The following is a 23,273-nucleotide window of genomic DNA, read 5'->3' as shown; positions in this document are numbered from 1 at the left end:
CTCATTCCCTCTCCAGTTAACGCTATTAAATCCAGATTGAATTATGATGCTTCATACATAATCCCCTACAGATCTATAGCAAACTCTGTAACAGAATGCAAAATTCTTCATAAATAGATATCAACGTAATTTCCCAGATGTGTTTCATACTTTTAGCCCCTTCCACTTTGCTTTCCATCCCTCAACCACCCAGATTGGTCCATATCTCGTTGACATGTTTCATTGCATACCTGGGCATTATTTACTTGCTTATGCATCCATAAGACAGCACACACAGAGTCTTCTTTTGGAATGCATATCTCCCTTTTTTTCCGAAGTGAAACTGATGCCTACATAAGCCACCGTTCAGAAGTTGCCTTCTGGTTGAAAACTTTTATACACCATTTGGGCTTAAAATTCTCTGCTTTTGCTACCTTAATTCTTTGTTCATAATTCTATTGTAATTCCTGACATTTTCATTTACTTAATGATTTATGTTTCCTCCTCCTCCTTCACCAACAACACTTATATTTGCTCAGCTAAGGGGAGAATCTATGCCACATTAATCTTTTAAATTTACTATCTAACATTGTGCAAGGAACATAGTAGATGTTAAATACATTATTATTACATAAATTAAACTGAACAAACCATGTGCTGTGAGCACTTAGAGTAAATCTATTTTCTTTTTTTTAAACATCTTTATTGGAGTATAATTGTTTTACAATGGTGTTAGTTTCTGCTGTATAACAAAATGAATCAGCTATACGTATACATATATCACCATATTCCCCTCCCTCTTGCCCCACCCTCCCATCCTTCCTATCCCACCCCTATAGGTGGACACAAATCATCGAGCTGATCTCCCTGTGCTATGTGGCTTCTCCCAATAGCTATTTTACATTTGGTAGTGTATATATGTCAGTGCCACGCTCTCACTTCATCCCAGCTTACACTTCCCCCTCTCCGTGTCCTCAAGTCTATTCTCTACATCTGTGTCTGTATTCCTGTCTTGCCCAAGGTTCTTCAGAACCTTTTTTTTTTTTTTTTTTTAGATTCCATATATATGTGTTAGCATACAGAATTTATTTTTCTCTTTCCGACTTACTTCACTCTGTATGACAAACTCTAGGTCCATCCACCTCACTACAAATAACTCAATTTCGTTTATTTTTATGGCTGAGTAATATTCCATTATATATATGTGCCACATCTTCTTTACCCATGCATCTGGCGATGGACACTTAGGTTGCATCCATGTCCTGGCTATTGTAAATAGTGCGGCAGTGAGCACTGTGGTACATGTCTCTTTTTGATTTATGGTTTTTTCATGGTATATGTCCAGTGGTGGGATTGCTGGGTCATATGGTAGTTCTATTTTTAGTTTTTTAAGGAACCTCCATACTGTTCTGCATAGTGGCTGTATCAAATTACGTTCCCACCAACAGTGAAAGAGGGTTCCCTTTTCTCCACACTCTCTCCAGCATTCAATGTTTGTAGATTTTTAATGATGACCATTCTGACCAGTGTGAGGTGATGCCCCATTGTAGTTTTGAATTCCATTTCTCTAATGATTAGTGATGTTGAGCAACCTTTCCTGTGTTTAGTGGCAATCTGTATATCTTCTTTGGAGAAATGTCTATTTAGGTCTTCTGCCCATTTTTGGATTGGGCTCTTTGTTTTTTTGACATTGAGCTGCATGAACTGCTTGTATATTTTGGAGATTAATGTTTGTCAGTTGCTTCATTTGCAAATATATTCTCCCATTCTGAAGGTTGTATTTTCATCTTGTTTATGGTTTCATTTGTTGTGCAAAAGCTTTTAAGTTTCATTAGGTCCCATTTGTTTATTTTTGTTTTTATTTCAATTTCTCTAGGAGGTGCATCAAAGATGTTCTTGCTGTGATTTATGTCATAGAGTGTTCTGCCTATGCTTTCCTCTAAGAGTTTGATAGTGTCTGGCCTTATATTTAGGTCTTTAATCCATTTTGAGTTTACTTTTGTTTATGGTGTTAGGAAGTGTTCTAATTTCATTATTTTACATGTAGCTGTCCAGTTTTCCCAGCACCACTTATTGAAGAGTCTGTCTTTTCTCCACTGTGTATTCTTGCCTCCTTTATCAAAGATAAGGTGACCATATGTGCGTGGGTTTATCTCTGGGCTTTCTATCCTGTTCCATTGACCTACATTTCTGGTTTTGTGCAAGTACCACAATGTCTTGATTACTGTAGCTTCGTAGCATAGTCTGCAGTCATGGAGCCTGATTCCTCCAGCTTTGTTTTTCTTTCTCAAAATTTATTTGGCTATTCGGGGTCTTTTGGTTTCTATACAAATTATGAAGTTTTTTGTTCTAGTTTTGTGAAAAATGCCATTGGTAATTTGGTAGGGATTGCACTGAATCTGTAGATTGCTTTGGGTAGTATAGCTATTTTCACAATGTTGACTCTTCCAATCCAAGAACATGGTATATCTCTCCATCTGTTTGTATCATCTTTAATTTCTTTCATCAGTGTCTTATAGTTTTCTGCATGCAGGTCTTTTGTCTCCTGAGGTAGGTTTATTCCTAGATTTTTTACTGTTTTTGTTGCAGTCATAAATGTGTTTCCTTAATTTCTCTTTCAGATTTTTCATCATTAGTGCATAGGAATGCAAGAGATTTCTGTGCATTAATTTTGTATGCTGAACTTTACCAACTTCTTTTATTAACTCTAGTAGTTTTATGGTAGTATCTTTAGGATTCTCTATGTATAGTATCATATCACCTGAAAACAGTGACAGCTTTATTTCTTCTTTTTCTGATTTGGATTTCTTTTATATCTTTTTCTTCTCTGATTGTTGTGGTTAAAACTTCCAAAGCTATGTTGAATAATAGAGGTGAGAGTGGACCTCCTTGTCTTGTTCCTGATTTTAGTGGAAATGGTTTCAGTTTTTCACCATTGAGAATGATGTTGGCTGTGTGTTTGCCATGTATGGCCTTTATTATGTTGAGGTAAGTTCCCTCTATGCCTAATTTGTGGAGAGTTTTTCTTATAAATAGGTGTTGAACTATGTCGAAAGTTTTTTCTGTATCTATTGAGATGATCATATGATTTTTATCATTCAGTTTGTTAAGATGATGTATCACATTGATTTGCATATACTGAAGAATCCTTGCATTCTTGGGATAAACCCCACTTGATCATGTTGTATTATCCTTTTAATGTGCTTTTGGATTCTGTTTGCTAGTATTTTGTTCAGGATTTTTGCATCTATGTTCATCAGCAATATTGGCCTGTAGTTTTCTTTTTTTGTGATATCTTGTCTGATTTTGGTATCAGGGTGAGGGTGGCCTCATAGTATGAGTTTGGGAGTGTTCCTCCCTCTACTATATTTTGGAAGAGTTTGAGAAGCATAGGTGTTGTCTTTCTCTAAATGTTTAATAGATTTTGCCTGTGAATTCATCTGGTCCTGGGCTTTTGTTTGTTGGAAGATTTTTAATTACAGTTTCAATTTCAGTGCTGTGATTTGTCTGTTTATATGTTCTCTTTCTTCTTTGTTCAGTCTCAGAAGGTTGTGCTTTCCTAACAATTTTTCCATTTCTTCTAGGTTATCTATTTTGTTCGCATATACATGCTTGTAGTAATCTCTCATGATTCTTTGTATTTCTGCAGTGTCAGTTGTCACTTTTCCTTTTTGATTCCTAATTCTGTTGATTTGAGTCTTCTCCCTTTTTTTCTTGGGGAGTCTGGCTAGTGTTTATCAATCTTGTTTATCTTCTCAAAGAAGCTGCTTTTAGTTTTACTGATCTCTGCTCTTGTTTCCTTCATTTCTTTTTCATTTCTGATCTGATCTTTATGATTTCTTTCTTTCTGCTAACTTTGGGTTTTTTTAGTTCTTCTTTCTCTAATTGCTTTAGGTGTAAGGTTAGTTTGTTTATTTGAGATAGTTCTTGTTTCTTGAGGTAGGATTGTATTGCTATAAATTTCCCTCCTAGAACTGCTTTTGCTGCATCCCATACATTTTGGGTCATTGTGTTTTCATTGTCATTTTTTCTAGGTATTTTTTGATTTCCTTTTTGATTTCTTCAGTGATCTCTTATTTATTTAGTAGTGTATTTTTTAGCCTCCGTGTGGTTTTTCTGTTTTGTTTTGTTTTGTTTTTGTTTTTTTTTTTTGCGGTATGTGGGCCTCTCACTGTTGTGGCCTCTCCCATTGTGGAGCACAGGCTCTGGACGTACAGGCTCAGCAGCCATGGCTCATGGGCCTAGCCACTCTGTGGCATTTGGGATCTTCCTGGCCCAGGGCATGAACCTGTGTCCCCTGCATTGGCAGGCGGACTCTCAACAACTGAACCACCAGGAAAGCCCATGTGTTTGTATTTTTTACAGTTTTTTTCCCTGTAATTGATATCTCATAGCATTGTGGTCAGAAGAGATACTTGATAGGATTTCAAGTTTCTTAAATTTACCAGTGCTTGATTTGTGACCCAAGTTATGATCTACCCTGGAAAATGTTCCCTGAGCATTTGAGAAGTGTGTTCTCTTGTTTTTGAATGGAATGTACTATGAATATCAATTAAGTCCATCTTGCTTAATGTGTCAGTTAAACCTTGTGTGCTTTTATTTATTTTCATTTTGGATGATCTGTCCATTGGTGAAAGTGGGGTATTAAAATCCCCTACTATGATTGTGTTACTTTTGATTTCCCCTTTTACGGCTGTTTGCATTTGCCTTATGTATGGAGGTGCTCCTATGTTTGGTGCATAAATACTTACAATTGTTATATCTTCTTGGATTGATCCCTTGATCAGTATGCAGTGTCCTTCTTTGTGTCTTGTAATAGTCTTTATTTTAAAGTCTCTTTTGTCTGATATTAGAATTGCTACTCCAGCTCTTTTGATTTCCATTTGCATGGAATATCATTTTCCATCCCTTACTGTGAGTCTGTATGTGTCCCTAGTTCTGAAGTGATTCTGTTATAGAAAGCATATAAACAGGGCTCGTTTTTTATCCATTCAGCCAGTCTATGTCTTTTGGTTGAAACATTTAATCCATTTACATTTAAGTTAATTACCAATATGTATGTTTCTATTACCATTTTCTTCATTGTTTTGCATTTGTTTTTGTAAGTCTTTTCCTACTAGCATTTGTTGTACACCTTGTTTGTTGGTGCTAAGTTCTCTTAACTTTTGCTTGTCTGTAAAGGTTTTAATTTCTTCTTCGAATCTGAATGAGATCCTTGCTGGGAGAGTAATGTTGGTTGTAGGTTTTTCCCTTTCATCACTTTAGATATGTCCTGCCATTCCCTTCTGGCTTGCAGAGTTTCTGCTAAAAGATCAGCTGTTAACCTTATGGGGATTTCCTTGTATGTTATTTGTGTTTTTCCCTTGCTGCTTTTAATATGTTTTCTTTGAATTTAGTTTTTGATAGTTTGATTAATATGTGTCTGGCATGTTTCTCCTTGGATTTATCCTGTATGGGACTCTTTGTGCTTACTGGACTTGACTGAATATTTCTATTCCAATGTTAGGTAAATTTTCAACTATAATCTCTTCAAATATTTTATCAGATCCTTTATTTTTGTCTCCTTCTTCTGGGACCCCTATATTTTGAATGTTGCTGTGTTTAATTTTGTCCCAGAAGTCTCTGAGACTGTACTCAATTGTTTCCATTCTTTTCTCTTTATTTTGCTCTCTGGTAGTTATTTCCACTATTTTATCTTCCAGGTCACTTTTCCATTCTTCTGCCTGTTATTCTGCTATTGATTCCTTCTAGATAATTTAAATTTCATTTATTGTGTTTTTCATCATTGTTTGTTTGCTCTTTAGTTCTTCTAGGTCCTTGTTAAAAGTTTCTCATATTTTCTCCATTCTATTTCCAGGATTTTGGATCATCCTTACTATCATTACTCTGTATTGTTTTTCAGGTAGACTGCATATTTCCTCTTCATTTGTTTTGTCTTGTGGAGTTTTAGCTTGCTCCTTCATCTGCTGTCTGTTTCATCTTTTTCTCTGTCTTCTCATTTTGCTTCACTTACTTTGTTTGCAGCCTTTTGGAAGGCTGCAGGTTCGTAGTTCCTGTTGTTTTTGTTGTCTGCCCCCAGTAGGTGAGGTTGTTTCAGTGGATTGTGTAGGCTTTATGGTGGAGGGTACTGGTGCCTGTGTTTTGGTGGGCGGGGCTGCATCCGGTGGTGTATTTAGCGGTGTCTGTGAACTTATTATGATTTTAGACAGCCTCTCTGCTAATTGGTGGGTTTGTGTTCCTGTCTTGCTAGTTGTTTGTCATGGGGCGTCCAGCACTGGAGCTTGCTGACAGTTGGATGGAGCTGGGTCTTAGCGCTGAGATGGAGATCTCTCCGAGAGGTCTTGCCAATGATGTTACATGGGGCTGGAAGATTTGTGTTGGTCCAATGTCCTGAACTCAGCTCTACCACCTCAGAGGCTCAGGCTTGACACTTGGCCAGAGCACCAAGACCCTGTCAGCCACATGGCTCAGAAGAAAAGGGAGAAAAAGAAAGAAAAATAAATAAATAAAAAATACAGTAAATGAAATAAAATAAGATAATTAAAATTAAATTTTTTTAAATTATTAAAATAAAAAAGTAATAAAAAAAGGAAAGCAACCAAACCAATAAACATATCAACCAATGATAACAAGTACTAAAACCTATACTAAGATAAACATACAAATCAGAAACAAGTTAGTTGCAGACAGCAAACCCCAGTCTACAGTTGTTCCCAAAATCCACTACCTCAATTTTGGGATGATTCATTGTCTATTCAGGTATTCCACAGATGTAGGGTACCCCAAGTTGATTATGGGGATTTAACTACTGCTCCTGAGGCTGCATGGAGAAATTTCCCTTTCTCTTCTTTGTTTGCACAGCTTCTGGGGTTCATCTTTGGTTTTGGCTCCACCTCTGTGTGTAGGTAGCCCTCAGGCATCAGTTCCTGCCCAGACATGACAGGGTTAAAACAGCTGCTGATTAAGGGGCTCTGACCCACTCATACCACAGTGAGGGAGGGGTATGGTAGTACAATTAGAATGCAGGGTGAGCCTGCGGCGGCAATCTGGCTTGACATTGCAACAGCCTGAGGTGTGCCATGTGTTCTCCCAGGGAAGTTGTCCCTGGATCTCATGACCCTGACATTGGAGTGCTGCACAGGCTCCCTGGGTGGTCGTGGTGTGGGCGGGTGTATAGTGACCTGTGCTTGCACACAGGCTTCTTGGTGGTTGCAACAGCAGTGTTAGTGTTGCATGCCCATCTCTGGTGTCCAAGCTGATAGCCACAGCTCACTCCCATCTCTGGAGCTCACTTAGGTGGTGCTCTGTCTTCTGTGTGCAGACAGGGAAAGATCCCCCTCTCCTCACACACCCTGAAACAATGGTCTCTTGCCTCTTAGGCAGGTCCAGACTTTTTCCTGGAATCCCTCCCAGCTAGCTGTGGCACACTAGCACCCTTCAGGCTGTGTTCATCCAGCCAACACCAGTATTCACCCTGGGATCTGAACTCCGAAGCCCAAGCCTCAGCTCCCGTCCCCCACCCACTCAGGCTGGTGAGCAGACAAGCTTTTCAGGCTGGTGAGTGCTGGCCAGCACCGAGCCCCTGTGCGGGAATCTCTCTGCTTTGTTCTCTGCACCCCTGTTGCTGCACTCTCTTCTGTGGCTCTGAAGCTTCTCCCCACCCACCCCCTGTCTCCACCAGTGAAGGATCTTGCTAGTGTGTGGAAACTTTCCTCCTTCACAGCTCCCTCCCAGAGGTGCAGGACCAACCCTATTCTTTTGTCTCTGTTTTTCTTTTTTCTTTTGCCCTACCCAGGTACGTGGGGAGTTTTTTGCCTTTTGGGAAGTCTGAGGTCTTCTGCCAGCATTCATTAGGTGTTCTGTAGGAGTTGTTCCACATGTAGATGTATTTCTGATGTATTTGTGGGGAGAAAGATGATCTCCATGTCTTACTCCTCCACCATCTTGAATGTCTACCTGAATCTATTTTGAAATGGCAAGTAAGACTACATATGGGATCATTAGTCACTACTATATACTATTAACTGGAAGCTCCTCTGTACAAAAGATGTGATGGTTATAACTTATCTAGCATTAACTGTTCATTAGATAACAGTGTTAGATCAGCTGTTCAGTTTGTATGTAACACTAATACCAAGAATACCTTTATCATCAATTTTTAGTTCTAGACTTCATGCTTCCTGAGAGCAGGTACCAAAACCTATTAATATTTGTATTCTCATCACTTAGTGGTTCTTGCTGATAATAGACACAATTAAATATTTTCATATTTTAAGTTAAACTAAATGTAAATTGAACACTTCTTTTTAAGTAATAGTTTCTAAAGCTGAGTCAGCATAGACTTGAATGAATTCAAAGCCAATATTCTTACATGCTTTTCTAGTCCTAAGAGTATTCATATAATTATTGATTTAATTTTTCTTAAAAATTGAAGACAAAACAAAGTGATAATATACTATAATATGTATGGTTCATTCATATGCATTTTGTATTAATTGACCAAAAAACAAGAAAATATTCTACTGGCAATTATAGCTTGTAATTTTGCATTGCAAGGAAAATTATGACAATGCATAAACCCAGATAAAGTGAAGACAACACAAATGAGAGATAATTTGATATAAACTTTCTGAAATTATTCAACCAATAAAACTAACGAATTTTAGCAAGATAAACATTTAAATTATACTAGAAGTTGTCAGAGTAAAATTTTTAAAAGTAAAATCACCATTCTAATACAAATATAAATATGTGCTTGTCAAAAACGATATTTGATTTCATTAATTAATGAGGGAACAAGTAACATGTTACAACTGGAAAATAGGAGAATACAAAGGACAGGAACATGTATAGGAATTCAGGAATACTAAAAATAATTTACTTACTAGATTCAAAATTGGTTGTTATCCACAGGGCAATAATTAAATACTTGGGACAGTATTTGATTATTATCCATGGGACAGTTTGTATTTCTATGAATGAACATCATTTGCTGTATTATCAGTTTTCTGTAACTTTCAATGCTGTAATGTAGCACAAAGTCAATGATAGGTGGAGATAATCTGAAAGAATATGCTAGACAGAACACAGAGGAATCTTTTTTGTCATTTAAAAATCATTCACATATTTCCTTAACAAAAAGATCTATAAAGCCATTGAAAGTAATCCTACATTTTTTATCACACACATTTGTTTTATGGTTAAATAATGTATGTAAATTCCTGAAATACCACATATTACATGGCCAAATATACATTGATGTAGATTTCAGGGACACTCAACTTAAGAAGGTTTCAGAACATTCAGTTTAAGACGAATTTTTGAGAGCTATTAGAAAAAGTTCCAAATTCTATGTCCTAATTGTGTTTTAAAAAATTGGAATATTTTACATTCGATGTGAAAACATTATGTGTAGAATTCTTGACAATTCAAAATCAATTTTTAAGAATTTTAAATTGGAAAACATATCTTTATTGTTACTCAGGAAAAAAAGCAATTATTACTTTCATGAGATCCTACAATCTAATATTTGAGAAGTTCTTGTAAGTGCATTTAACATTTTATGCAATATATGTTGACAGGTGGCTTCCCTGTATGTGCTTAGAAATGTTTTCCTTGCCATGTTTAAAAATAGAATTCGAAAAGAAGTGGTTCAAGATAATGAATTTGTTATGAATAAAGTTTCATATCTTAAATATGAACAGTTAACATATTTCCATCAATCTCAAGAGGAAAAAATCATGCCTGCCACAAAAGGAAAATATAAGATTTGCTAAGAAGAATTGAAGAGTACTGATATAATAGTTTGGGCAAAAGGGCCACTGAGTTGGAGAGCATGATTAAAAGAACTGTGGTGCTTGTATGGAAACCAGCCCAGCAACCCAGCAACTGCACATCTTGGACAATCTGTTGCTGATTATTAGTGATGGAAAGCCAGGTATAATCATTGATGCACATTGCTATGAATGCATGTATCAAAATTCCAACAGCTTTATTATAATTTGACACAAAGCAGGCTATGGCTTTCTGAAACCACTCTTGATACCCATTAGAATTCAAAGAATCATGTAATAATAAATTAAGTCTACATTTATACACATTATCTCCTGTTAAAAGACACAACCATATAATGCCTAGGGAGGACTTTTGAGTTTTAACCAGCTTTGGAAAGATTTTCCAAAATTTAGGAATTGGCTATTATTATACATCATATATAATAGAGTATCTTATTAAGCTGGAATAAAAACTGATAAAATGTATGGGTAGAGTTAGAAAAAAGGTGATACACAGGGATGGAGATGGAAGGCTAAGGAATCTCTTCAGATCAGTTAAGGAGGAGGATTTCAACACTAATACCTGAGATTCACACATATAACAACATATTGGATAGTAACTCTTACAAACGTCAGATTGTATGGATGGCTGACAATGCTTAGAGTAATGAAAGAAAGAAACAGAGAAAGAGCTTTTTTTTTTTTTTTTGCAAGGGGGGCTGAACAACAGAGTGGATGGCCTCAGAATCCAGCCAAACACACCATTTGTTATAGTACATACAGGTACTCTGTATACACTGTAGGAAAGAGAAAAGGCACATAATATAAATTGAGAAGCACCTCACTACATTTTGTATTAGGATCATAGTGAACAATTCTGCCATAAGACTCCTGATACCCATCTGTATACAGAGAGAAAAAATAATATTGTCACAAATTATGACTGGTCAAAGTCGAAGTTGTGGGAAAGTCTAACTAAATTTGAGTAAGCATCAGGTCTGGGAAACATCTTTCCCAAAATTGGAGGTGGCCGTATAGGAGTTGCAGCACACTTGCCAATAAGAAGGGAGAGAAAAAGAAGGACACTACATCATGATCAAGGGATCAATCCAAGAAGAAGATAAAACAATTGTAAATATTTATGCACTTAATATAAGAGTACCTCAACACATAAGGCAAATGCAAACAGCCATAACAGGGGAAATCAACAATAACATGATCATATTAGCAGACCTCAACACCCCACTTTCAGCAATGTAAAGACCATCCAAAATGAAAATAAATAAGGAAAAACAAGCTTTGTATGATACATTAAACAAGGTGGACTTAATTGATATTTATAGGACATTCCATTCAAAAACAACAGAATGCACTTTCTTCTCAAGGGCTCATGGAATATTCTCCAACATAGATAATTTCTTGGGTCACAAATCAAGCCTTGGTAAATTTAAGAAAATTGAACTTTTATCAAGTATCTTTTCTGACAACAACACTATGAGATTAGAAATCAATTAAAGGAAAAAACATCTGTAAAAAGTATAAACACATGGAGGCTAAAAAATAAACTACTTAATAACCAAGAGATTACTGAAGAAATCAAAGGGGAAACCAAAAAATACCTAGAAACAAATGACAATGAAAACACGATGACCCAAAACCCATGGGATGTAGCAAAAGCAGTTCTAAGAGGGAAGTTTATAGCAATACAATCCTACCTCAAGAGACAAAAAAAAAAATCTCAAATAAACCATTTAACCTTACACCTCAAGCAATTAGAGAAAGAAGCACAAAAAAACCCCAAACTTAGCAGAAGGAAAGAAATCATAAAGATCAGATGAGAAAGAAATGAAGGAAACAATAGCAAAGATCAATAAAACTAAAAGCTTTGTCTTTGAGAAGATAAAAAAATTGATAAACCGTTAGCCAGACACATCAAGAGAAAAAGGGAGAAGATTCAAATCAATAGAATTAGAAATGAAAAAAGGGAAGTAACAACTGACACTGCAGAAATACAAAGGATCATGAGAGATTACTACAAGCAACTATATGCCAATAAATTGGACAACCTAGAAGAAATGGACAAATTCTTAGAAAAGCAAAACATTCTGAGGCTGAACCAGGAAGATAGAAAGTATAAACAGACCAATCACAAGCACTGAAATTAAGACCGTGATTTTAAATCTTCCAACAAAAAAAGCCAAGGACCAGTTGGCTTCACAGTCAAATTCTATCAAACATTTAGAGAAGAGTTAACACCTATCCTTCTCAAACTTTTCCAAAATTTAGCAGAGGGAGGAATGCTCCCAAATTCATTCTATGCAGCCACCATCACCCTGATACAAAAACTAGACAAAGATGTCACAAGAAAGAAGGCTACAGGCCAATATCACTGATGAACATAGATCCTAAAATCCACAGTAAATTACTAGCAAACAGAATCCAACAGCACATTAAAAGGATCATACACCATGATCAAGTGGAATTTATCCCAGGGATGCAAGGATTCTTCAATACACACAAGGCAATCAGTGTGATACACCATATTATCAAATTGAAAAATAAAAGCCATATGATCATCTCAATAGATGCTGAAAAATCTTTTGACAGAATTCAACACCCATTTATGATGAAAACTCTCCCAAAAGTGGGCATAGAGGGAAGTTATCTTAACATAATAAAGGCCATATATGAAAACCCCACAGACAACATCATTCTCAGTGTGAAAAACTGAAGCCATTTCCTCTAAGATAAGGAGCAAGACAAGGTTGTTCACTCTCACCACTATTATTCAACATGGTTTTGGAAGTTTTAGCCACAACAATCAGAGAAGAAAAAGAAATAAAAGGAATCCAAATTGGAAAAGAAGAAGTAAAGCTGTCAGTGTTTGCAGATGACATGATACTATACATAGAGAATCCTAAAGATGCTATCAGAAAACTACTGGAGCCAATCAATGAATTTGCTAAAGTAGCAGAATACAAAATTAATGCACAGAAATCTCTTGCATTCCTCTACAGTAATGATGAAAAATCTGAAAGAGAAATTAAGGAAACACTCCCATTACCATTACAACAAAAAGAATAAAATAACTAGGAATAAACCTATCTAAAGAGACAAAACACCTGTATGCAGAAAACTATAAGACATTGATGAAAGAAATTAAAGATTAAACAAACAGATGGAGAGCTATACCATGTTCTTGGAGTGGAAGAATCCACATTGTGAAAATGACTCTACTACTCAACGCAATCTACATATTCAATGCAATACGTATCAATCTACCAATGGCGTTTTTCATAGAACTAGAACAAAATATTTCACAATTTGTATGGAAACACAAAAGTCCCCAAACAGCCAAAGCAACATGGTGAAAGGAAAACGGAGGTGGAGGAATCAGCCTCCCTGACTTCAGACTATAGTACAAAGCTACAGTAATCAAGACAGTATGGTACTGGCACAAAAACAGAAATATAGACCAAAGGAATAGGATAGAAAGCTCAGAGATAAACCCACGCACATCTGGTCACCTTATTTTTGTTAAAGGAGGCAAGAATATACAATGGAGAAAAGACAGCCTCTTCAATAAGTGGTGCTGGGAATACTGAACAGCTACATGTAAAACAAAGAAATTAGAACCCTCTCTAACACCATACACAAAAATAAACTCAAAATCGATTAAAGACCTAAATGTAAGGCCAGATACTATCAAATTCTTAGAGGATAACATAGGCAGCACACTCTATGACATAACTCACAGCAAATCCTTTTTGACCCACCTCCTAGAAAAATGGAAAGAAAAACAAAAATAAACACATGGGACCTAATGAAACTTAAAAGCTGTTGCACAGGAAAGGAAAACATAAACAAGACCAAAAGACCAACCTCAGAATGTAAGAAAATATTTGTAAATGAAGCAACCTACAAAGGATTAATCTCCAAAATATACAAGCAGTTCATGCAGCTCAATATCAAAAAAACAAACAACCCAATCCAGAAATGGGCAAAAGACCTAAATAGACATTTCTCTAAAGAAGTTATGCAGATTGCCAACAAACACATGAAAGGATGCTCAACATCACTAATTATTAGAGAAATGGAAATCAAAACTACAATGAGGTATCACCTCACACCAGTCAGAGTGGCCATCATCAAATAATCTACAAGCAATAAATGCTAGATAGGGTGTGGAGAAAAGGAAACCCTCTTGTACTGTTGGTGAGAATGTAATTTGATACAGCCACTAAGGAAAACAGTACGGAGGTTCCTTAAAATCTAAAAATAGAACTACTGTATGACCCAGCAGTCCCACTACTGGACATATACCCTTAGAAAACCATAATTCAAACAAGGCATGCACCACAATGTTCATTGCAGCTCTATTTACAATAGCCAGGACATGGAAACAACGTAAGTGTCCATCGACAGAAGAATGGATAAAGAAGATGTGGCACATATATACAATGGAATATTACTTGGTCATAAAAGAAACGAAATTAATTTATTTGTAGTGAGGTTCATGGACCTAGATTCTGTCATACAGAGTGAAGTAAATCAGAAAGAGAAAAAACAAATACTGTATGCTAACACATATATATGGAATCTAAGAAAAAAAATAGTTCTGAAGAACCAAGGGGCAGGACAGGAATAAAGATGCAGACATAGAGAATGGACTTGAAGGCATGGGGAGTGGGAAGGGTAAGCTGGGACGAAGTGAGAGAGTGGCATGGACATATATACACTACCAAATGTAAATTCAATAGCTAGTAGGAAGCAGCCATGTAGCACAGGGAGGTCATCTCACTGCTTTGTGGCCACCTAGAGGGGTTGCATAGGGAAGGTGGGAGGGAGATGCAAGAGCAAGGAAAAATGGGGATATATGTATATGTATAGCTGGTTCACTTTGTTATAAACCAGAAACTAACACAACATTGTAATGCAATTATACTCCACTAAATATGTTAAGAAAAAAAAAAAGGAAAGATAGAAGCACCCCATTGTTCATTGCAGCACTATTTACAATAGTGAAGACGTGGAAACAACCTAAATGTCCATCAACAGAGGAATGGATAAAGAAGATGTGGTACATATATACAATGGAATATTACTCAGCCACACAAGAATGAAATAATGCTTTTTACAGCAACATGGATACAACTAGAGATTATTATACTAAGTGAAGTAAGTCAGAAAGAGAAATACAAATACCAAATGTTATCACATACATGTGAAATCTAAAATATGACACAAATGAACTTATCTACAAAACAATAACAGATTCACAGACATAGAGATCAGACTTTTGGTTTCAAGGAGGAGGGGGTTGGGGGAGAGATTGATTGGGAGTTTGAGATTAGCAGATGCAAACTATTATATATATAATGGATAAACAACAAGGTCCTACTGTAAAGCATAGGGAACTATATACAATATCTTGTGATAAACCATAATGGAAAATAATATGAAAAAGAATATATATATAAATATATATATATATAACTGAATCACTTTGCTGTACAGTAGAAATTAACACAAAATTGTAAATCAACTATACTTCAATAAAATAAATTTTTAAAAAATGTTTAATATAGATTTGTCTTGACTTACAGTCTAATGAAGACTGGGAGATTCAGAGTATGTCTTAGTCACCTATTTTTGAACATTTCAAAGAAAAACTATAGCTAAAATTCCAATCCAGCAATTACTTTGCCAAAATCTAAACCTCTCAAGACTAAGCTGTCCATTTCTTTATTTTTTATTTTTTTAATTTTTATTTTTTTAAGCTGTCCATTTTTTGAATGGACAAATAAATGACTTACATTAGAAAATGCAAGTGCACTCAGCTGCTCAATCAATAATAAATACAAAGTGCCCACTGAATGCAATGCTACAGTAAAAGATAATATTTAAATATTAGAACACTTATTTAGCATAACATATGGGGAGGGAAGTCATAGTATTTTATCAAAGGATGGGGAATTAATTGATAGTGGTTTGCCATCTTGCTGTAAGAAAATAACAAACTGGAAAATATTTGGAAAAAAAAAAAAACTTTTACAGGCACTGGGCAACAATCATCACAGAACATTTATTCCTGAGAGAAGAGAGAAAAATGGAATGAACACTACAAATGCTTTGTTTTAGGCCATGATTCACTTTCTTGAGTGTGTTACAAGGAGGAGAAACACAAGAAGAGTACAGGGATCTTCCTGATTGGCAGACACAAATTGCAGTTTGGGGAAGCTGACAATGCTGGAATTTAGAGGACAAAATATTGGAATGGAGAGAATACAGAGAAAGATCATGGGCAATCTGCATAAAGGATGAGTCAGTCACATTCTAAATTGTGCTGGTTTAGGGTAAAACACCAAGACACTGTAAAAAGAACTACTATTGAAATATTGCTGAGCAATTCAAAGAGCTCACAAAGGTTTGAAAATTGTTCAAGTCTAACCAGTTAAAATGGAGAAACATTGCACATCCAAAAAATCCAGTAGTGGTTTTATAGTGGTATGAACTTAGTGATAGGGCTCAATTTGATAAAAATAAAGGCTATTGGAGAGCTGACCTAACAAACTAAACTAAAAACTAAACTAAAAAATGAGCCACAAAAACATTCAAGCTAATCTGCAAGGAATAAACTGTCCCAATAAAATTCAATACTCTTTGAATGAAGGCAGCGAAATTCAGACTTAAAAATATAACTTTGACAATGTCTAAAATTCATAAATTTTACTATGTATAGGAATAAAAAGCAAGAAAATGTGAGCTATAAATCGAAGGAATTCACATCAAAAGAAGGATATCCAGAAATGTCAGAGCTATTGGATTTAGAGGCAGAATCTTAAAAAAAAGAAAAAAGAAAAAAAATAAGATAAACGTGATAATGGATTTAAAGTAATATATAAACCTAATGAGGAAATTGAATATATAGAAAGGAAATAAATGACACTTCAATAACTGAAAAATTAAATATCAAAAGTGAAAAAAATACACTGGGAATGGCTTGTTAGAAAAGTGGATACTGAAGAAGAAAATACCAATGACCTCCAAGATATAGCAACACCTAAGCATATATAAACAAGCAACAGCAACAACAAAAATAAAACTCTAAACAGAGGAAGGAAGAGGAAGGCCAGAAGAAAACAGAATAAATTAACAGAGCTTCGTTTACAAGTAGTACAATATCAAGTGGTATAACATATGTGTAGTTAGATTTCCAGAAAGGAAGAAACTGAAAAATATTTAAAGAAATAATCACAATTTTGTTCTCAAATTTGTTTAAAAATTATAAACTCACAGAACCAGAAAGCTCCACAAATTCCAGCAATGGTAAAGAGAAAGAAAACCATATTGAGCATAATATGGTTTATAATCAAGTTGATAAAATTCATTAAAGAGAGAAAATCATTAAAGAAGAGAAAAACAAGACATTACATCTTTACATAAAGGAATACAAAGTTAAGAATTATCTCACATGTCTTGACAAAAACTATGTAAACCATAAGATCGTGAAATAGCATCTCACAATAGTATGAGGATTAGTTCCAGTAAATGGATCAGGAGAGACAGTAGACTTATTCTAGAAGACCTGTGCATATTGTTATGGAGAAAACATGTCACTTTCTACAAATAAAATGACAAATATACACAGGCATGTACACCTGTATAGACAGGAGGGAAGTGTATATCATGGAAATAAAAGTAAAATTTCCCATGCTTAATCCTGACTACAGCAAAATAAAGTCAAGGTGTGTCAAAGTACATGACTTTCTCAAAGGAAGGGTGTTCTGAGTCTTCTTTCAGTTCTTATTATTCAATTTTGTATCTTAAGAAGATACAAAAGAAATTAGAGCTGGAAAAAGGTACAGTATTACATGTTCATTCCACGGAGTTTATCATTCAGGGAGGTAGGCCTTTCTACTAGGAAACCAACATGTCTGTTGTTGAAGAAAATATCAAACATTGCCTAAATATGCATCAGACCTCAGGCTAGGTGCATAGGATAAGGGATAAAGGCACATCCCTCCTTCTTTTTGCCATACTTAAACTGCTGGATTCTTAGAGGGCAAATTTAATAATTCAATAATCATTTTAAGCACCTACTATATTCCAGGCAGCATTGTAGGCATTTGAACAGGGCCATCACGAACAGTTATGCAGGGCATGCCCTGCACAAGGGCAGTTCATCAAGATGGTAAATTGTAGCTGAAATCCCTGGTGTGAGTTTCATCAACTGGGAAAAAGAGGCATATTCTTTTATTACTCTTACATCCTGAGTGTATTTATTTCAAATTTACTTTTGTCTTGGGAGTGTCACCTTTTGAAATTCACATAAAGACATCAAATATGCCAGTAATGACCTTGTTCATTATGGGTCAATTGGTGTTTGAATCCATTGTAAATATTGTTTTGACACTAAGTAGATGATTCTCTCTTTTAGTTTTGTTTACAAAGCCTGGAAACCTAGCAGTGCATGTATTTTCAAAGAGGGTTTGTAACAGAGAGCTCATCTAACAGCATTAATTTGATTAATACAGAATTGTTCAAGAGAAGTTTATTTTTCCCCACTCTACTTCCCAGAGCAATAATCAGTTAAGAACCCCCTAAAGGGTATTTACAAACTTCAATAATTTAAAGACTTTTAAAAACTCAGGTCTATATGCAGCAATAGGGGGAATTTTATCAGAATTACTAAGCCTCACTATGCAAAGGGAATGATACATAGAATCCTATATAGAAAAAAATATATACATATATATATTGCAATTTGGTAATTAGTGAGGACTTAATGCTTCCTGAGGTATTATAAGAAGGAAATACCTGTAAGATAATAAAAGAACATGCTTCTTCTTTCCAGTTGACAAAACTCACACAGGGATTTCAGCTACAATTTGCCATCTTGATGAACTGCCCTTGCACAGGGCATGGCCTCCATAACTGTTCGTGATGACCCTGTTCAAATACCTACAATGCTGCCTGGAATATAGTAGGTGCTTAAAATGATTTTTGAATTATTAAATTTGCCTTCTAAGAATCCAACAGTTTAAGTATGGCAAAAAGAAGGACCATCTCTGTCCTACTATGTTCAAGGGAATTGCATTAGAACTACCATCCAGAGATCAGGGGGCTGCAGCTGCTTTCGCCGTGTGCTTCATGGTTGCCTTTTAAACCCATAAAGTTAGGAATGAAAACATGGAACATTAAGTCTAGGTGCCTCAATTGTCTCTAGACTACTTCATAAACCTTCTTGCTGGTAGAGATAGCTACTGGAAACCGGCTTCCACCTTGCCTCCCTATTGCCTTCCAGATTTCATGTCAGTGCCTCTAATTGGTGGATCTGATTCACATCCAGAAACAAAGCCCTAAAACAGTCTGGGAAACAGTGTTTTGTTTTTTAATCTTTCCAATTAGAAAGGAGGTGGAATGCTGATGGTAAGAGCCAATCTACAGTAGTGTACCACATTTAGTATCCTGTATCAGGTTAGTTGAAGAGCAGTGTATAAAACAAACAAGGCTGCAAAGGAGGTTCTGATATATGTCTAATCAATGTTGTTAAATGAGTAGTTTTGACTTAGCTTCTGTCTCCTTCTATAATCATTCTCATATTCTTTTTATTAAACACAATTTGAATATAGGCTGTAATCAGCTGACTGCTTCTTGATCAGGACTGTTATTACTAACCACATTCTTCATTTGTCTATAGTATTATTTTGTCTAGCCCCAAATTTACTTTTATATTTATTAATAGATTTTTGCAGTATGCTTTTCTTACCTTCAATCTATTCTGCATGAGACTGTCTATTCTTTGGACAGAGACAGCACTGTGATCCTAACCACCTATGAAGTCTTCCTTTTCATGAGCTTCTACAGTAAGATTACATGTTCTGCTTTTGGTGACTGGGCATGGAGAAAAACAAGAATGGACCTTCTAGAAAGGTTTGCCTCAAAAAACCCACTAAGGATATCCAAAGTGGAGGCTTACCTTATTTAATTTTGATCCAACTTACCACAAAATTCTTACTTTGCAGGTTTAATCTCCTAGAAATATAAAACACATACATTTAAAAATATTTCCTGTTAAAATATAACCCATATTTTCTCATTGAATCCTTTGAAAAGAGAGTGTTCTGATGAAACAGGGTATTACTAGATGAAACAGACCAAATATCCATAATGATGGAATTCTGAGAGAACCTGCTAAGAAGTACATTGCTAGATGGAAGAATGAAAAGCACTGGATTCAGAGGTGAGTCAGGTCTAGAGCTTACCTGGAGGATGGCTTTCCTTTTGTTCCCATCAGAGGTTAATAACGTCAAGGGCTCTCTGTTCAGGCAAATAATTATACATCTCTCTGGGTGAGGCTCCGTAATAATTATAAGCATTCATTCCATCAGAGCACTACTTCGGCATTGCTTAGCGCAACCTTTCAAGTATAAATATAAAGATTAAAAATGAAATGAAAGAACTCAGAATTTGAGAAATATATTTAGTGGGTAGTACTGTCCAACATTTTAAATATTTCTGAATACCCACAATACAAGAAACTATACTGTTAATCTCCTTCCCCTTATAAAACCTATTCTTTTCAATTTAGTTTTTTTATAAGACAATTGCTATTTCATATTTAGTTCTAAGAGTTTATACTAATAGGGAAGAATAAAGAGAAAGGAATTTTATTCCATGAACAGATTACAAAGGCAGCTTAATTTTTTCCTGCATAATTTTAAAGTTGGGACTATTTCTCAGCTAACCAATGTGCGTGGGGTATGTGACTTGCAATTTTTATCCTTTTCTATTTTTTATTTCCTTCCAGTACATCATCAAAGTTGTTTGTTGCCATTTTCCAACATCTAGACATCATGGTTCTGTGGAAATAGCTTTCAGAAACAACAGATTTTTTTTTCAATCAAACTACCTATGTTAATTTATATTTCTCACCCATTTCCACAGCTACAATGCTGAATCAGGTGGGGAGGTAGTTTCTGTATTATGAAAAATGTTCCTCTCACTTCATCACTGCCACTCAGAAAAATCCTGTGGATACAAGATAGCTTCATAAAGAGAACTGTACTCTTAGTCTGAAAAGTTCTCCAACAATTCAATGAAGTTAAAAAATATTATTCTCTATAATATAAGCTACATTGATGAGCTGAAAAGTGTTCAGTAAACTAGATTATCAGGAATTTTTCTAGAAATAATTATTTACAAAGAAAATTAAGGCTACTTGTGTTTTGTTTACAATTGCAATGGAAGTGAGAAATTGCCATGTAGAACCTGCTCTTGGGTTTGCCTTATATGTTTAGATCCTCAAATTCTAAAGTAGTCCCAGGGAAATTACTTGTTTTAGATAAATTATTCAAATTTCCAGTTGTCTTAATTATGTCATTTATTGCAAAAGGAAAAGAAAAAAAAAAGAAGAAAAAAAAATCTGCTAGAGTTGAATCCAGAATCATGCATTGCACAACCTTTTATTCTCTTTTAATCTAGAACTTTCTTTAGCATTTCCTTGTCTTTCATGACTTTGACATATGTTTTTGCAAAAAAACATTTTTGTACCATTTTATATTTTCAAAAGTTACAAAGATAGGATAGAGATTTCTCATATACACTGTACTCAATTTTCTTTGTTCAGATCTTACATAAGTATGACACATTTGTCGCAGCTAGTAAACCAATATTAATACATTATGATTACCTAGAAGTCCATACTTTATTAAGATATCCTTAATTTTTATTTAATATCCTTTTTCCATCCCAGGACATCTTACAAGATAAAATGTTACATTTAGTCATAATGTCTCCTTAAACTTCTCTAAATTATGACAGTTTTTCAGACTTACCGTATTTGTGATGATCTTGATAGTTTTGAAGATAATGGTCAGGTATTTTGCAGAGTCCTTCATTTTGAGTTTATCTTTTTATTTTCTGATTACATTGGGGTTGTTTTATTTTATTTTATTTTTTGAGAAAGAACATGAGGTAAAGTACCATTACTACATAATATCAAGGGTACATATTACCAACATGAATTATCAGTGCTAATGTTAACCTTGATCATGTGGCTGAGATAGTGTTTGCCAGATCTCTCCACTCTAAAAGTGTAAAACTGTGAAGTTATTTCCAACACACACACACACACACACACACACACACACACACACTTTCCATGTGATACTTTTTGGAAAGAAGTCACTATGCACTGCCCAAACTTAAGGAGTAGAAAGTTATATTCCACCTCCTTAACAGTATTTACATACATTATTTGTAGTTCTGCTATGGGGAGATTTGTCTATCCCTCCCCATTATTCATTTATATATTTATTTATTCAATAATTTATTTTTATCAGTATGACCTTATGAATATTTATTTTTACTTTAGGTTATTATCCAATGCTACATTATTCTTTCTGTTGCTCAAATGTTTCCACCTTTGGCTATTGGGAGCTTTTGCTTGGCACTTGTGATCCTCTGATATACTTTTATCATTACGAATTTGGTTTTTTTTAGCACTTCCTTGCTTTCTGGCAGTAAAAGAAGCAACAGACTTATCTTGAACATTTCCTGGTCCAGCAGTAGAATCAACCATTTCTCCAAGGAGCCCTGTTTTTGTTGCTGTTGTTTTTTTTTGTCTGTGTGTTTTTATTGAAAGTGGTGAACCTGGATACTTTTGAAGAGTTAGGCTACCTGTTTGGTAGAATAACCCTTAATTTGGTGATTATGCATTTTTGGCCAGAGTACCAACAACAAAAGTGATGTTGTGTTCTTCTCAAGCCATCATATCAGAAAGCACATGATGTGGTCTGTTCTATTAGTGTTCATGTTAACTCTGATCACTTGGTTAAGTTAGCTTGTGCCAGATTTCTCCATTAAGAGTCATTACTGGGGGAGACAGTTTGAGATCACATAAATATTCTATCTCTCATCAAACTTTTATTCCCTAATTTTAATATTTAATGATAATCCTTGCCTGAATGTATTATTACTATGTAAGCTGACTAATTGTGATTTTATAATTCCATTATTACTTCTACATTGATTAGTTGGCTAGTTGACATTTGGGTATTTTAAAAAGTTATCCCCATTTATTAATCTATTTGCATATATCAGCATAGACTCATGACCTTTTGTTCTATTCAATGGGTTATAATCACTGGAATCATTATATACGTGTGTTAAAACTGTCTTAGCTAATGAAAGTCCCTTCAATCTAGCATCTCTGTCCTTTTGACACTTCCTCCACATTCTTTGAGCATGATATTTTCCTATGGCACAACAAGAAGTTCCAGCTTCATCTTGTATTTTTCTACTTCACCCATGGAATCATCCTTTCTTCAAGGAGCCCTGGTTACTTTTAGTGGAGAATGGTGTAGAGAAAACAAGATCTGGGCAACAGATGTGTTCATTGTTGCTACGATGTCTTATTTCTAGGCTCTTTCAAAAGATGTAGAATATACAAACTATCTATATAGAATTGCCATTTTTTTTTTTTTTTTTTTTTTTTTTTTTTTTTTTTTTTGTTTG

This window comes from Physeter macrocephalus, chromosome 16 (genome assembly GCF_002837175.3).
Source record: "Physeter macrocephalus isolate SW-GA chromosome 16, ASM283717v5, whole genome shotgun sequence".
Classification (NCBI taxonomy): domain Eukaryota; kingdom Metazoa; phylum Chordata; class Mammalia; order Artiodactyla; family Physeteridae; genus Physeter; species Physeter macrocephalus.
Note: the sequence above shows the minus strand (reverse complement) of the source record.